Source organism: Bufo bufo, chromosome 3 (assembly GCF_905171765.1).
Source record: "Bufo bufo chromosome 3, aBufBuf1.1, whole genome shotgun sequence".
Classification (NCBI taxonomy): Eukaryota; Metazoa; Chordata; class Amphibia; order Anura; family Bufonidae; genus Bufo; species Bufo bufo.
The window spans coordinates 318554416-318572264 of NC_053391.1; positions in this window are offsets into that span (position 1 = coordinate 318554416).

Consider the following 17849-nt stretch of genomic DNA (forward strand, 5'->3'; position numbering starts at 1 on the left):
GGACACCTGTAGGAGAGGGGCGGTGATATATCGAGTTTACTTTCCACTCCATTGGTCAGTTTGTTTTTTAAATTTCTCCTGGATAATGCCCTCACTAGGGCTTGATGAAGTGTGTTCTGCGCGAAACGCGTCCCCCTGAGGACACCATGGAAGTTTTTTTATATATGTAAATAAAAGTTACCCGTATTTTTCGGCCTATAAGACGCACCGGCCCATAAGACGCACCTAGGTTTTTGGGGAGGAAAATAAGAAAAAAAATTTTTTTAACCAAAAGGTGTGCTTTTGGTGGGTTTGGAACTAATGGTGGTCTGTGGATGCCACTATTACTGGGGATCTGTAAATGGCACTATTATGGGGGATCTGTGAAGGACACTGTTATGGGGGGACCTGGGGATGGCACTGTTATGGGGGATCTGTGGATGACGCACTGTTATGGGGGGATCTGTGGATGACGCACTGTTATGGGGGGGATCTGTGGATGACCCACTGTTATGGGGGGATCTGTGGATGACGCACTGTTATGGGGAGATCTGTGGATGATGCACTGTTATGGGGGGATCTGTGACGAACACTGTTATGGGAGTGATCTGTGATGGACACTGTTACAGGGGGGATCTGTGGCTGACACTGTTACAGGGGGGATCTGCGGCTGACACTGTTACGGGGGGGAACTGTGGCTGACACTGTTACAGGGGGGATCTGTGGCTGACACTGTTACAGTGGGGATCTGTGGATGCCACTGTTATGGGGGATCTGTGGGTGGCACTGTTATATATGTGCCATCCACAGACTCCCCCACCCCATAACAGTGCCATCCACAGACCCCCCAGCCCATAACAGTGCCATCCCCAGACCCCCTACCCCTTAACAGTGCCTTCCACAGATGTTCCCCATAAAACTGTCATCCACAGATCCCCCCCCCCCCACACCGCTCCAGTGCTGCAGTATACAAATATAAAATGTCTCATTCAATTAACCCCTTAGGGACACAGCCTTATTTCACCTTAAGGACCAGGCCATTTTTTGCAAATCTGACCAGTGTCACTTTAAGTGCTGATAACTTTAAAACGCTTTTACTTACCCAGGCCGTTCTGAGATTGTTTTTTCGTCACATATTGTACTTCATAACACTGCTAAAATTAAGTCATAAAAAAATACCAAATTCACCAAAAATTTTGAAAAATTACCAAATTTCAAAGTTTCAGTTTCTCTACTTCTGTAATACATAGTAATACCGCCAAAAATTGTGATGAATTTACATTCCCCATATGTCTACTTCACGTTTGGATCATTTTGGGATGTTACAAGGCTTAGAAGTTTAGAAGCAAATCTTGAAATTTTTCTGAAATTTTTAGAAACCCAATTTTTAGGGACCAGTACAGGTCTGAAGTCACTTTGCGAGGCTTACATAATAGAAACCACCCAAAAATGACCCCATTCTAGAAACTACACCCCTCAAGGTATTTGTTAACCCTTTAGGTGTTGCACAAGAGTTATTGGCAAATGGGGATGAAATTTGAGAATTTCATTTTTTTGCCAAATTTTCCATTTTAACCCATTTTTTCCACTAACAAAGCAAGGGTTAACAGCCAAACAAGACTGTATCTTTATTGCCCTGACTCTGCCGTTTACAGAAACACCCCATATGTGGCCGTAAACTACTGTACGGCCACACAGAAGGGCGTAGATGGAAAGGTACGCCATATGGTTTTTGGAAGGCAGATTTTGCTGGACTGGATTATTTACACCGTGTCCTGTTTCATCCCCCTGATGCACCCCTGGAGTAGAAACTCCTTAAAAGTGACCCTATCTAAGAAACTACACCCCTCAAGGTATTCAAAACTGATTTTACAAACATCGTTAACCCTTTAGGTGTTGCACAAGAGTTATTGGCAAATGGGGATGAAATTTGAGAATTTTATTTTTTTGCCAAATTTTCCCTTTTAACCCATTTTTTCCACTAACAAAGCAAGGGTTAACAGCCAAACAAGACTGTATCTTTATTGCCCTGACTCTGCCGTTTACAGAAACACCCCATATGTGGTCGTACACTACTGTACGGCCACACGGCGGGGCGTAGAGGGAACGGAGCGCCGTGTGGTTTTTGGAGGGCTGATTTTTATGGACCGGTTTATTTACACCGTGTCCTGTTTCAACCCCCCTGATGCACCCCTGGAGTAGAAACTCCCTAAAAGTGACCCCATCTAAGAAACTACGGGATAAGGTGGCGTTTTTTTGGGGACTATTTTTAGGGTACATATGATTTTTGGTTGCTCTATATTACATTTTTGTGAGGCAAGGTTACCAAAAATTTTAATTCTGAAATTTCCTCTCCATTTGCCATTAACTGTTGAGGAACACCTAAAGGGTTAATAAAGTTTGTATAATCAGTTTTGAATACCTTTAGGGGTGTAGTTTCTTAGATGGGGTCACTTTTAGGGAGTTTTTACTCTAGGGGGGCTTCAAATGGGACATGGTGTCAATAAAAAAGGCCATCAAAATCGGCCTTCCAGAAACCATGTCGGTCCTTTCTTTTTGCGGCCTCCCTTTTAATGATACAGTAGTTTACGACCACAAATGTGGCGTTTCTATAAACTGCAGTATCAGGGTAATAAATATAAACTTTTTGGTTGTTAACCCTTGTTTTGTTACCGGAAAAAACGGATTGAAATGGAAAAGTGCCAAAAATAGCGGTTTTGGCACAGTTTTTTTTTTTTGACCGTGTAAATCTGGGGGGTTAGGTCATGGGGTATTTTTATAGAGGAGATTCTTACGGACGCGGCGATAACTAATAAAAAAAATTTGTATCTCTAAAGTCTAAGAGCCTTTTTTTTTTTTGCCGATTATCTTATGTGGGGGCTCATTTTTTGCGGGATGAGAGGACGGTTTTATTGGCACTATTTTGGGGGCTATATGACTTTTTGATCGCTTGCTATTAAACTTTTTGTTATGTAAGGTGACAAAAAAAAAAAATTTGCACCGTTTTTTTTGTTTTTTTTTGACCGTGTTAATCTTGGGGGTTGGGTCATGGGGTATTTTTATAGAGGAGATTCTTACCGACGCTAAGATACCTAATTTGTATACTTTTAATAAATTATTTTTGTTTTTAATTTTTTTTTGGGTGTCTCAAGTCTGAGAACCTGTTTTTTTATCCGATGTCAGTGCTAAATTGGGATATAAATTTAGTACTCCATGGAAGTGTGATACTCCCTGAAGCAACCAATAATGCAGAGGCCCAGATGATCGGGGCACGTGTCACATTGAGTAGTGGTGTCCTTCCATATCCCCCTCCTGTGACACACTCTGCACCTTTTTTGGGTTCGTCCCTTCTTTCCAGTATGGGGGACCACACCTGGAAAGTGTTGGCCAGGGACGATCCGGGCACCTACAGTTCCCGAGGTACTCCAGCCTGCTCTTTCCCGGTCCGAAAAGATCAGGGCCTTGAGGACTGCCTCATAGAACTGAAGGAATGTCCCTGTGTTGCCAGCGCTCCAGGACAGCACAAAAGAGTTGTACATGGCAACCTGTACCAAGTAGACCGCAACTTTTTTGTACCATGCCCGGGTTTTGAGCATGGCATTATATGACTTGAGGACTTGATCAGAGAGATCAACTCCTCCCATATACCAATTGTAGTCGACGATACAATCGGGCTTGAGGACCGTTGCCGCGGTACCTCACACAGGGACAGGGGTGATGCCGTTACCATGAATTGTGGACAGTACAAGGACATCCCTCTTGTCCTTATACCTGACCAGCAACAGGTTTCCAGTGGTAAGGGCACGGGTCTCACCCCTGGGGATAGGTACCTGGAGGGGGAGGGCAGGGAGGCCGCGTTGATTTTTCCGCACGGTCCCACAAGCGGACGTGGATCTGGCGGCAAGGGACTGGAACAAGGGGATACTAGTATAAAAGTTATCCACGTAAAGGTGGTAACCCTTATCTAGCAATGGGTACATAAGGTCCTACACAAGTTTCCCGGTAACACCCAGAGTGGGGGGACATTCTGGGGGTTGAATACGGGAATCTCGCCCCTCGTATACACAAAACTTGTAAGTGTACCCTGAGGTACTCTCACAAATTTTGTATAGCTTCACGCCATACCTCGCCCGCTTGGAAGGCACATACTGGCGGAAAATGAGTCTCCCCTTGAACGCAATGAGAGACTCATCAACCGCGACCTCCCTTCCAGGTACATGGGTCTCCATGAATTTGGCCCCGAAGTGATCGATGACCGGCGGTATCTTATACAGACGGTCATAGGCAGGATCACCTCGGGGGGGACATGCTGCATTATCGGAATAATGCAGACATTTCCGGATGGCCTCAAACCGGGAGCGTGTCATGGCTGTACTGTAAAGTGGGGTCTGGTATAGGATGTCCCCACTCCAGTGGAGTCGGGAAGGTACACAAAAATAAATAAATAAATCCTGCACCCCAAAAAAGTTGGGGGGGGGGGCAAGCGGCAGCACCCCTGGGAGGTAAAGGGTCACACAGCTGTGCTGTGGACCCCAGACACCCTAACTTAGGTTGATGCAATCAAAGTTTTTCAAACTAACTTTCCCTTTATTTTCCCTGCCTAGCCCAACCTTTCCCTATACTTTCCCTAAGTACCTGCTGCTCAGATGGGGGTGCTGGGGCACAGATCAGGTCCTGGGGGGCACAGATCGGGTGATGCTGGCACATATCGACGACGTGCAGGCAGCTCCTCTCTCCTCCGGCTCCGGGACATAAAAGGAGGAGGAGAGGAGCGCTGGCAACATTTGAATCTGCCGCCGGCCCGCCCACCAACCAATCAGAGGCGATCCTGAGAGGTGATGTCACCATCACCTCTCAGGATCGCAGGATGGTGATTGGTGGGGTAAAATCACACCACCATCACCATCCTGTTCCGGGTTATCGTGTCTTCAGAGACCAGGATAACCCGGAAACGCAGAAAACCGCAGGTCTGAATTGACCTGCGGTTTTCTGCGATCGCCGACATGGGGGGGTCACAGGACCCCCCGGCGCATTTAGCCTAGGTGCCTGCTCAATGATTTGAGCAGGCACCGGGTTCCGATCACCGCCCGCCGGTGATCGGAACCATACATGACGTACCGGTACGTCATGTGTCATTAAGTACCAGGACATCCTGACGTACCGGTACGTCATGTGTCCTGAAGAGGTTAAAAGTGATTAAACATGCCCCCTCACTCCTAATATTACTGTACATCCTAACAGCTTCTGTACAACGCAGGCAGGCACCTCATTAACTGACGTCACGTGCCTGCGCCGCCTGCTTCATTCATAAAGTAGGCGGCGCAGGCACGTGACATCAGGGAGTTACGCTCACGCTGCCGCCCGCCCGGCCTGCCTGCATTCTACAGAAGCGGTTAGGATGTACCGTAATATTAAAAGTGGGGGGGCATGTTTAATCACTTTTAATTGAATGAGACATTTTATATTTGTATAGTGCAGCACTGGAGCGGCGGGGCTGGAGTACAGTGACTGCACCGCCCCGCCGCAATTGCCGGCCCCCAGCTCCTCCTCCCAGTCCCTTCCCGCTCGCTTATACATCACAGCCTGCAATGTAAAAATGTCAGCATTTGCCCCATAAGACGCAGGGGCATTTTCCCCCCATTTTGGGGGGGGGGGGGGAAGTGCGTCTTATGGGGTGAAAAATACGGTATGTTTTATTTTAAATTCCAAGGCACTGGACCTATTGAAAATGTGTTACTGATGCAATCATCCAGCCTGACCACTGTGATAAATCAGGAGTAGGTCTAGACAGCCTAAGGGCTATCTATATAATGCCTCATGCACACGGCCGTTGCCCGGCCGTATTGCGGCCCGCAATCAGCGGGTCCGCAATATGCGGGAACAGGCCGTGTGCTCCCCACATCACTGATGCGGACCCATTCACATGAATAGGTCTGCAATACGGAGCTGTGTTGCGGAACTGAGGCTCTTTACGGTGCGGACGGATCACGGACCCATTCAAGTTGAATGGGTCTCAATCCATCCAGGCCGCCGCACGGATGTTTAAAGGGAACCTGTCACCAGTTTTATGGTGTCCTAACTAAGGGCAACATAAATAAGTGATTGATTCTCTTAGCACAATGCTGGGTCACTTTCTTTAATTGACCCAGTCAATCTGCCAACATCTTATATTGAAAAGCTCCAGCTGATAATGATGAGTCCTGAATATTCATGAGCTCCTGACTCTCCCCGCCCACCTGCTGCTGAATGACAGTTTTTTTCCATATGAACCAGCAGCAGGTGGGCAGGGGAGTGGCTATAGCTCTGAATTAAATATACGCTGGACTCAATGACATCACGCTGGACTCAAATCAGCTCATTAGCATGCGGCATGTAACATCTTTGTGTGTATATTATGAGGTAACCATCTGTCACACCAGTAAGTGAATACATCTAAGGTACTTTTTAGTAGTTAATGATTGTATATAATTAGTTAGATTATAATCAAATATCCACATGACAGGTTCCCTTTAAGCATACAATTATTGTGAAGAGCTCACTGGAATACAGCCCAGCCTGCTATAACCACGTAGCTGTAAATACTATAATGTTTCATCAATGGCCGGCTCTATATCCATATAATTTTATTTTTAAATTTAATCACATAAAAATACCATTGTACAATCTAAAAAAAGAAATAATAATTAAAAAAATCTAAAACATACATATACAATATATGTCACGTAATAGCGTATAGTTTAGCAACTGTAATCACAGTCCCTCTTTTGGTTCCTGTTGCGGAGCTCACTAAATACTTTGGAACCCTTGTTAATATATAGCGGTCTTATGAAGATAAATTGTCACCATTTGTTATATTCCTCTATCATGTGTCTTTTATATTCATGCAGTATAACTTTATTGCCACTTTGTTTTACTTTCCCATATGCGGCATACTTCATACACACTCGGGCCAGATACAATGTTTGTCTTGCTTACCCGTATCCTGGTGTGTTTATTCGATGCAGGGATTTTATAGATGTGGCGTATGCAGTAATTGCAAGGCCACTACTTTTGATAGGAAGACGACCTAAATAACGTCTAGGACAAGCACATTTGAATGGGAAATCAAGGAAACATTATCATGTAATAGTGAGGCAGTCATATATGTCCTAGAGAGTCTATGTGCTAAACAGTACATAGGCCGCACAGGAAGAATGTTTAAAACTGCGTGAAATACAGCCAAGCCCCGCTCTGGACAGCAGAGACACGGAGCATTAGGCCTCTTGCACACGACCGTTTTTTTCCCGTTTACTGGCCGTTTTTTGCGTTCCGTATACGGAACCATTCATTTCAATAGTTCCGCAAAAAAAACGGAATGTACTCCGTATGCATTTCGTTTCCGTATTTCTATTTTTCCTTTGATTTAAGCAATTTTGAGCGTGGCATGGTTGTTGGTGCCAGACGGGCCGGTCTGAGTATTTCACAATCTGCTCAGTTACTGGGATTTTCACGCACAACCATTTCTAGGGTTTACAAAGAATAGTGTGAAAAGGGAAAAACATCCAGTATGCGGCAGTCCTGTGGGCAAAAATGCCTTGTGGATGCTAGAGGTCAGAGGAGAATGGGCCGACTGATTTAAGCTGATAGAAGAGCAACGTTGACTGAAATAACCACTCGTTACAACCGAGGTATGCAGCAAAGCATTTGTGAAGCCACAACACGCACAACCTTGAGGCGGAAGACCCCACCAGGTACCACTCATCTCCACAAATAGGAAAAAGAGGCTACAATTTGCACGAGCTCACCAAAATTGGACTGTTGAAGACTGGAAAAATGTTGCCTGGTCTGATGAGTCTCGATTTCTGTTGAGACATTCAAATGGTAGAGTCCGAATTTGGCGTAAAAAGAATGAGAACATGTATCCATCCTCTGATGGCTACTTCCAGCAGGATAATGCACCATGTCACAAAATCTCAAATCATTTAAAATTGGTTTCTTGAACATGACAATGAGTTCACTGTACTAAAATGGCCCCCACAGTCACCAGATCTCAACCCAATAGAGCATCTATGGGATGTGGTGGAACAGGAGCTTCGTGCCCTGGATGTGCATCCCTCAAATCTCCATCAACTGCAAGATGCTATCCTATCAATATGGGCCAACATTTCTAAAGAATGCTATTAGCACCTTGTTGAATCAATGCCACGTATAATTAAGGCAGTTCTGAAGGCAAAAGGGGTTCCAACACCGTATTAGTATGGTGTTCCTAATAATTATTTAGGTGAGTGTATATGTACCATTCTGAAAGCATCAAACCCCATTTTTTTCTCCCTTCTTTTTATTTTATCTATATTTGACTATTTACTATATTTTTATATATCGTTATTCGTGAGGATGTTCTTTTGCTGTATAGCAATGAAACAATAAAGAAAAGTATTATGAGCAAGTAGAGATATCGCAACATGTGAATGGGAAATAAATAGCAAATGTAGTCCAGTCCAAGTTTTGAGATATTATACTAGCCCAATATAGGTCCGGGTCTTAAGGATTAGGCCTCTCTCACACTACCGTGTTTTTTTTTTCCGTTTTGCAGGCCGTTTTTTGCGTTCCGTTTACGGTCCGTATACGGTCCGTATACGGAACCATTCATTTCAATGGTTCCGCCAAAAAAACGGAATGTACTCCGTATGCATTCCATTTCCGTATTTCCGTTTTTCTGTTCCGTTGAAAGATAGAACATGTCCTATTATTGCCTGCAAATCACGTTCCGTGGCTCCATTCAAGTCAATAGGTCCGCCAAAAAAACGGAACACATACGGAAATGCATCCGTATGTCTTCCGTATCCGTTCCGTTTTTGCGGAACCATCTATTGAAAATGTTATGCCCAGCCCAATTTTTTCAATGTAATTACTGTATACTGTATATGCCATACGGAAAAACGGAACGGAAAAACGGAACGGAAACACAACGGAAAAAAAAACAAAAAACGGAACAACGGATCTGTAAAAAACGGACCGCAAAACACTGAAATACGGTAGTGTGAAAAAGGCCTTATACTGACCTAATATAAGGAGTGATTTGTCCCTCATTTTAAGGGTCCATTCACACGTCCGTGTGTGTTTTGCGGATCCGCAAAACACGGACATTGGCGATGTACGTTCCGCATTTTGCAGACCGCACATCGCCGGCACTTAATAGAAAATGCCTAATCTTGTCCGCAATTGCGGACAAGAATAGGACATGGAGCTCATAGTACCAAAGAATAAAAATATGTATTTTATTGAAACATGATTAAAATTACATGAATGAAAAAAACAATAAATGTGATGCCATAAGCAAGGTAAAATAAGAGCAGTGGACAGAAAAGAAAGAGCGCCACCCTGGGAAAGCACACGAGTCAAAAGTACAACATATATATATAACATGTATATATAGATCATAGAAAAATACTGGGTGCGGTGCCCAAACTATGAAAAAGAGCAATGAGACTAATGTACATAGGTGAGTCATTGGTCAGCGAGACGAAGGCACGCCGAAACGCGCGTTGGGGTAGCGCTATCCTGGGTAATTTAGCACACGGTCCTTTTTAGGTGAGCCCTGGTCTAGCCATTCCCTCCCTGGTAATACGACCTTGGTGTCTCATTACAGCTGGTCTTCATGGTTGGTCTGTTGTTTACCTCTTACTAGGGATCGACCGATTATCGGTTACTAGGGATCGACCGATATTCAGGATTTTGACAGTTATCGGTATCGGCATCTATTTTGCCGATATTCCGATAACGTATGGGGAACACAGATCGCGCTGCTCTCAGCGCTCTCCGTGTTCCCTCAGCAGCACAGGGGAGAAGGAAGCAGTGTCTCCCTCCCCCTGTGCTGCTGCTGCCGCCAATGAGAAGAGGGAGGACAAGAGGAGGGGAGGGGCTGTGGCCACTGCGCCACCAATGATATTAACTTATTCATTCAAATTGAACAGGAGGCGGGAGCTGGCTGCAGAATCACATAGCCGGCTCCCGACCTCTATGAGCGGTAGTTAACCCCTCAGGTGCCGCGGATCGCAGCTACCGCTCATAGAGGTCGGGAGCCGGCTATGTGATTCTGCAGCCAGCTCCCGCCTCCTGTATATGAATAAATGAGAGCTTTATGTTCATTGGTCGCGCAGTGTGCCCCCCCAAGCCCCCCAGTATTAATCATTGGTGGCGCAGTGCGCCCCCCACCCCCACCCCCGTATTAAAAACATTGGTGGCGCAGTGCGCCCCCCACCCCCACCCTAGTATTAAAGACATTGGTGGCGCAGTGCGCCCCCCCCCACCCAAGCCCCCCCAGTTTTAATCATTGGTCGCAGTGGCCACAGGGTTCCTCTCCCCTCCTCCTCCAATCGGAGCTCCAGCAGTGTAAGCATGGGGCTCCGATCAGTTACCATGGCAGCCAGAACGCTACTGAAGCCCTGGCTGCCATGGTAAGCTCCATGCTGCTGTGTGCACAAAGCACAGAGCAGCAAGGTGTCACGACCATGGTCATGGTCGTGACTCCTAAACCGCAGGCTGTTCCCTGCGGTCTCGTGTGGTTGTTTCAACAACAGGTGAGGGCCGCTTGTATGTTGCCTCACTTGTGGTTGCCATTGGCAACATGTTCTTATGATGCACTTGGCAGCATAGCAGCCTGAGCTGTTGCTTGGCAGCTTGCTGCAATCTGCATGCGGTTGCACCTAGCAACCTGTCTATTAGGTGTGCCTTGTGTTTGTTTGTTGTGCACAAGGTTTTTGTATGTGTGCACGTCCCCTTTAAGTGGCTGTCTTCCCTTCCCTGGTGTGGGAAGGGTTGATTCCCTTCCTAGTGTGTGTGCACTGGGTGTGTCTGTGTGGGTGTGGCTACATGGGCTATTTAGCCTCTGCTGAGAGCAGTAGTCAGAGGGGTACTTCAGCCATCGTCTGCTGGAGTCATCCTCCTACCTAATACCATCTGCCAGTGAGGGCCACCCTTGTGGTCATAGCATATGTTATGTGATGTTTAGTCGATGTTGTTTTCCTTTTGTTATTTAATGCAGCTATGGATCTGGGTTCCTGTCTGTATGTGTGTTGGCTGTGTCCTTTTAAGTATGGTGTGGACTTCAGCGTGTCAGCACAGGGATCCAGTCAGCAAGGCTGTGGCAGGTAGGTGGAACTAGTGCAGTTCACCTGCCATATCCATAGGTCTGTTTTTGTACCCCTTTTCCTTGCAGCTTGGCCAGTGAGACTCCTGTTCCTCCGTGTCCAGGAGGAACGGGCTGTCTACCCAGCTCCTAGCTCAGGGATCGGCAGAGGGTCAGTAGAGATCCGAGGTTCCTGAGCATGGGCCCTCCTACCTTCAAGGTCGGCTCATGCAGCTAGGAGTCAGGGTCAGATTAGGGAAGCTCTAGGAGGTGACCTGCTCCCTATTTCTGTCGTCCTGGCCGAGCAGCCACTAACATCTTCTGGCATCGCACGGCTGAGGGTTTCCCCCATCCTCAGCCGTGACACAAGGAAAGTGTGAGCTCCTATTCACCCTGATAGAGATCTATCAGGGTCAATAGGACAAGGGTTCTAGTCCCTAAGGGGGCTAAAAATTAGTAAAAAAAAAAAAAACACCAAAATATTAAGTATAAATAAAAAAGATTTATAAAAAAAATAAAACTACACATTAACAATAAAAATATTCATTTTCAGCAGATTTGTGTAGGAATTTTTTTTTTCAAAAATGAAATTTCACAGAATATCGGTATAAATTATCGGCTATCGGCCTGAAAGTTCACAAATTATCGGTATCGGCCCTAAAAAATCAATATCGGTCGATCCCTACCTCTTAGGCCTCTTTCACACGACCTTTTTTTTTTTCCGTTTTGCGGGCCATTTTTTGCGGTCCGTATACGGAACCATTCATTTTAATGGTTCCGCAAAAAAACGGAATGTACTCCGTATGCATTCCGTTTCCGTATTTCCGTTCCGTTGAAAGATAGAACATGTCCTATATTTGGCCGCAAATCACGTTCCGTGGCTCCATTAAAGTCTATGGGTCCGCAAAAAACGGAATGCATACGGAAATGCATCCGTATGTCTTCCGTAATCGTTCCGTTTTTTGCGGAACCATCTATTGAAAATGTTATGCCCAGCACAATTTTTTCTATGAAATTACTGTATACTGTATTTGCCATACGGAAAAACGGAACAGAACGGAAACACAACGGAAGCAAAAAACGGAACAACGGATCTGTTTAAAACGGACCGCAAAACACTGAAAAAGCCATACTGTCGTGTGAAAGAGGCCTTACATTGTATTTGTTCAACATACCATGTCTTACTGCCATCTGGGGTTCTCTCGCTGACCACTGACTCACCTATGTACATTAGTCTCATTGCTCTTTTTCATAGTTTGGGCACCGCACCCAGTATTTTTCTATGATCTATATATACATGTTGTACTTTTGACTCGTGTGCTTTCCCAGGGTGGCGCTCTTTCTTTTCTGTCCACTGCTCTTATTTTACCTTGCTTATGGCATCACATTTATTGTTTTTTTCATTCATGTAATTTTAATCATGTTTCAATAAAATACATATTTTTATTCTTTGGTACTCTGAGCTCCATTCTCTTGTGTTTCTGCTGTTGTACTTGGGAGCTTGTGCCGAGTTACCTCTTTTCGGGTGTCCTTTGTGGTCGTATTGGGCGGGCACTGTCCTTCGCCCCTCCCTGGGACACCCTGGGTCTTTTTTGCTTTTAAGAATAGGACATGTTCTATATTTTTCGGGATCGGAATTGCGGACCCAGAAGTGCGGATCCGCAATTCCGGATCTGGGCAGCACATCGTGCTGCCCCTATAGAAATGAATGGGTCCGCAATTCCGTTCCGCAAAATTCGGAATGGACCCTAAGGCCTAGTTCACACGAACGTGTGTGATCCGTGGCCGTATTGCGGCCCGCAAATTGCAGGCCGCAATACACGGCCACAGTTCCGTGTGCATTCCGCATCACGGATGCGGACCCATTCACGTCAATGGGTCCGCAAATCCGGAATTGCGGAACGGCCGCACGGAACGGGACCCCTCGGAAGCACTACGGAGTGCTTCCGTGGGGTTGCGTCCCGTACTTCCGTTCTGCAAAAAGATAGAACATGTCCTATCTTTTTGCGGAACGGGCGGATCGCGGACCCATTAAAGTGATTGGGTCCGCGATCCGATGCGGCTGACCTACGGTCGGCGATCGTGTGAACTCGGCCTAAATTACATTTTTGGCCACTGAAGAAGAAACCAGTCAAGTTTCGAAACGAGTTTGGCAAAGAAATATAAAGTCAATATAGAGGCAACACACGAGAACAACAAAGATCCTCTATGAAAGAATCAAACATATGCCATGGAGTGAAGTTGGCGTTCAGATATCCCTAATCCGCATGCGCTAAAAGAAAAGTGCACGCAACAGCGCGCAAACTAACAGCGAGATCCAGCGCTTCTGAAGGGGAACAGCCATACAGGAGAAAGCCACGTACGTACCAATTACTATTCCCAGCATTGAATAAACAAACCATGAGACGGGTAAGCAAGACAAACATTGTATCTGGCCCGAGTGTGTATGAAATATGCCGCATATGGGAAAGTAAAATAAAGTGGCAATAATGTTATACTGCATGAATAAAAAAGACACATGATAGAGGAATATAACAAATGGTGATAATTTATCTTCATAACACCGCTATATATTAACAAGTGTTCCAAAGTATTGCGTGAGATCCACAACAGGAACTAACAGAGGGACTGTGATTACAATTAGAGTCGAGCGAACCCGAACTGTAAAGTTCGGGTTCGTACTGAACTTTCGGTTTTTCCGCACCCAGACCCGAGTCCGAACATTTACGTAAAAGTTCGGGTTCGGTGTTCGGCGATTTTTATGGCGCTTTTTGAAAGGCTGCAAAGCAGCCAATCAACAAGCATCATACTACTTGCCCCAAAAGGCCATAACAGCCATGCCTACTACTGCAGCATGTGACCAGCCTCTATTTAAGCTGGAGTCACGTAGCGCCGCCCGTCACTCTGCTCGGATTAGTGTAGGGATAGGCTGCAGCTGCTGTGAGGGAGAGATCAGGGAGAAATCTTATTAAGAACTGCTTCTGCTTTTGTGGGTGCAGTGCACAATTGTTTTAAGCCTGCCCTGAGCCAACTACTACTGAAAACAAACTTTTTTTCCTTCAGTTAGTCAATATCAATACATAATCGGCAGCCATTTTATGCAACAATAGTGCACCAGCACAGGATATCTGCATGTCTGCAAGTCCAGAAATACTGCTTTGAGACACTGGGGTTAAAGAAAAACTTTTTTTCATATAGTGCACATCTAGGATTATCGCTGCATAAGTGAATGTGAAATTTAGGCCAGAAATACGTCTTTCTCATACTGGGGTGAAAAAAAACCATCTGTTTCATATAGTGCACATTCTAGGATTATAGGTGCATAAGTGAGTGTCACATTTAGGCCAGAAATACAGCTTTTTGCTTACTGGGGTTAAAAAACCCTCTGATATACTGCACATCTGGGATTAGACGTGCATAAGTGACTGTGAAATTTAGGCCACAAATACGGCTTTTTGCTTACTGGGGCATACTGGGGTGAAAAAAAAACATCTGTTTCATATAGTGCACATCTAGGATTATAGGTGCATAAGTGAGTGTCACATTTAGGCCACAAATACGGCTTTTTACTTACTGGGGTTAAAAAACCCTCTGATATACTGCACATCTGGGATTAGACGTGCATAAGTTACTATGAAATTTAGGCCACAAATACCGCTGACATATAGAGTTAAAAAAAAATAAAAATTGTGCAATACCCTACATCAGGGTTTTTATTGGCGGTTAATTATTTTTAACAGACTTAACCACTTTTTACTTTGCTTGGTGAACGCTAACTATGAGGCAAACATCTAATAAGGGATGCGGTCATGGTCGTGGTGGTGGTGTTGGTGGAGCCTCTGGTGCAGGGAGAGGACGTGGCCGTTCTGCCACAGCTACACGTCGTACTAAACCTACTACCTCAGGTCCCAGTAGCCACCAGAATCTACAGCGATATTTGGTCGGGCCTAATGCCGTTCTAAGGATGGTAAGGCCTGAACAAGTACAGGCGCTAGTCAATTGGGTGGCCGACAGTGGATCCAGCACATTCACATTATCTCCCACCCAGTCTTCTGCACAAAGCGCATAGGAGGCGCCTGAAATCCATGCCCATCAGTCTGTCACATCACCCCCGTGCATATCGGGGAACCTGTCTGAGCCTCAAGTCATGCAGCAGTCTCCTATGCTGTTTGAAGACTCTGCTGGCAGGGTTTCCCAAGGGCATCCACCTAGCCCTTCCCCAGGGGTGGAAGACATAGAATGCACTGACGCACAACCACTTATGTTTCCTGAGGAGGACATGGGAATACCACCTCAGCACGTCTCTGATGATGACGAAACACAGGTGCCAACTGCTGCGTCTTTCTGCAGTGTGCAGACCGAAAAGGAGGTCAGGGAGGAAGACTGGGTGGAAGACGATGCAGGGGACGATGAGGTCCTAGACCCCACATGGAATAAAGGTCGTGCCACTGACTTTCAGAGTTTGGAGGAAGAGACAGTGGTGAGACCGAGCCAACAGCGTAGCAAAAGAGGGAGCAGAGTGCAAAAGCAGAGCAGCCGTCGCCAAAACAGTTCCCCTACTACCGGCCACCGTCAACAGGGACCGAGCACACCAAAGGCAGCTTCAAGGAGTTCCCTGGCATGGCACTTCTTCACACAATGTGCTGACGACAAGACCCGAGTGGTTTGCACGCTGTGCCATCAGAGCCTGAAGCAAGGCATTAACGTTCTGAACCTTAGCACAACCTGCATGACCAGGCATCTACATGCGAGACACGGGCTGCAGTGGAGTAAGCACCTTCAAAACCAAGAAAGGGCTCAGGCCCCTCCTGCTCCCTCTTCTGCTGCTGCCTCAGCCTCTTCCTCTGGAGGAACGTTGGCACCTGCCGCCCAGAAAACAGAGGATGTGCCACCAACAACACCACCTCCGTCACCAAGCATCTCCACCATGTCACACGGAAGCGTTCAGCTCTCCATCTCACAAACCTTTGAGAGAAAGTGTAAATTCCCACCTAGCCATCCTCGATCCCTGGCCCTGAATGCCAGTTTTACTAAACTACTGGCCTTTGAAATGCTGTCATTCAGGCTGGTGGAGACGGACAGCTTCAAACAGCTCATGTCGCTTGCTGTCCCACAGTACGTCGTTCCCAGCCGCCACTACTTCTCCAGGAGAGCCGTGCCTTCCCTGCACAACCAAGTATCGGGTAAAATCATGTGTGCACTGCGCAACGCCATCTTTGGACGCTATATCTCCCAGGGACGCTATATCTCCCTAACTGCACACTGGGTAAATGTAGTAGTGGCTGGGTCCCAGGCAGAGAGCTGTTTGGCGCACTTCCTTCTGCCGCCAAGGATCGCAGGGCATCATTTTTTGCCTCCTGTTGCCTCCTCTTCCTACTCGGCTTTCTCCTCCTCTTCTACCACCTTCTCATCCGGTCAGCGACAGACCTTCACCACCAACTTCAGCACAGCCAGGGGTAAACGTCAGCAGGCCATTCTGAAACTGATGTGTTTGGGAGACAGGCCCCACACCGCTCAGGAGTTGTGGCGGGGTATAGAACAACAGACCAACGAGTGGTTGCTGCCAGTGAGCCTCAAGCCCGGCCTGGTGGTGTGCGATAATGGGCGAAATCTCGTTGCCGCTCTGGGACTAGCCGGTTTGACGCACATCCCTTGCCTGGCGCATGTGCTGAATTTGGTGGTGCAGAAATTCATTCACAACTACCGCGACATGTCAGAGCTGCTGCATAAAGTGCGGGCAGTCTGTGCGCGCTTCCGGCGTTCATTAGCTGCAAGTAGCTGCAATTCATTAGCTGCAAGTACTACCTTCAAGTACTACATTAAGTACATTGAAGAGATATTGCAGGAGACTGAAGAGATTGAAGAGATACTGCAAGAGATTGGCTTGGAGTCTGCAACTGGCTCATCTGTGGGGTTTTTTCTGACCATTGCTTGACAAGAGGTAAGGAATTTGGTCAGGTGTTTGCTATTGTGCGTTTGCTAAAGAGCCTAGCTCACTAAGGTGTTACATTTGTTGCTGGGGGAGGAGCTTGGGAAGGAGTGTGTGTATATATAGAGACAGACTCATTAGCTGGCCTAATTCATTAGCTGCAAGTACTACCTTCAAGTACTACATTAAGTACATTGAAGAGATATTGCAGGAGACTGAAGAGATTGAAGAGATACTGCAAGAGATTGGCTTGGAGTCTGCAACTGGCTCATCTGTGGGGTTTTTTCTGACCATTGCTTGACAAGAGGTAAGGAATTTGGTCAGGTGTTTGCTATTGTGCGTTTGCTAATGAGCCTAGCTCACTAAGGTGTTACATTTGTTGCTGGGGGAGGAGCTTGGGAAGGAGTGTGTGTATATATAGAGACAGACTCATTAGCTGGCCTAATTCATTAGCTGCAAGTACTACCTTCAAGTACTACATTAAGTACATTGAAGAGATATTGCAGGAGACTGAAGAGATTGAAGAGATACTGCAAGAGATTGGCTTGGAGTCTGCAACTGGCTCATCTGTGGGGTTTTTTCTGACCATTGCTTGACAAGAGGTAAGGAATTTGGTCAGGTGTTTGCTATTGTGCGTTTGCTAATGAGCCTAGCTCACTAAGGTGTTACATTTGTTGCTGGGGGAGGAGCTTGGGAAGGAGTGTGTGTATATATAGAGACAGACTCATTAGCTGGCCTAATTCATTAGCTGCAAGTACTACCTTCAAGTACTACATTAAGTACATTGAAGAGATATTGCAGGAGACTGAAGAGATTGAAGAGATACTGCAAGAG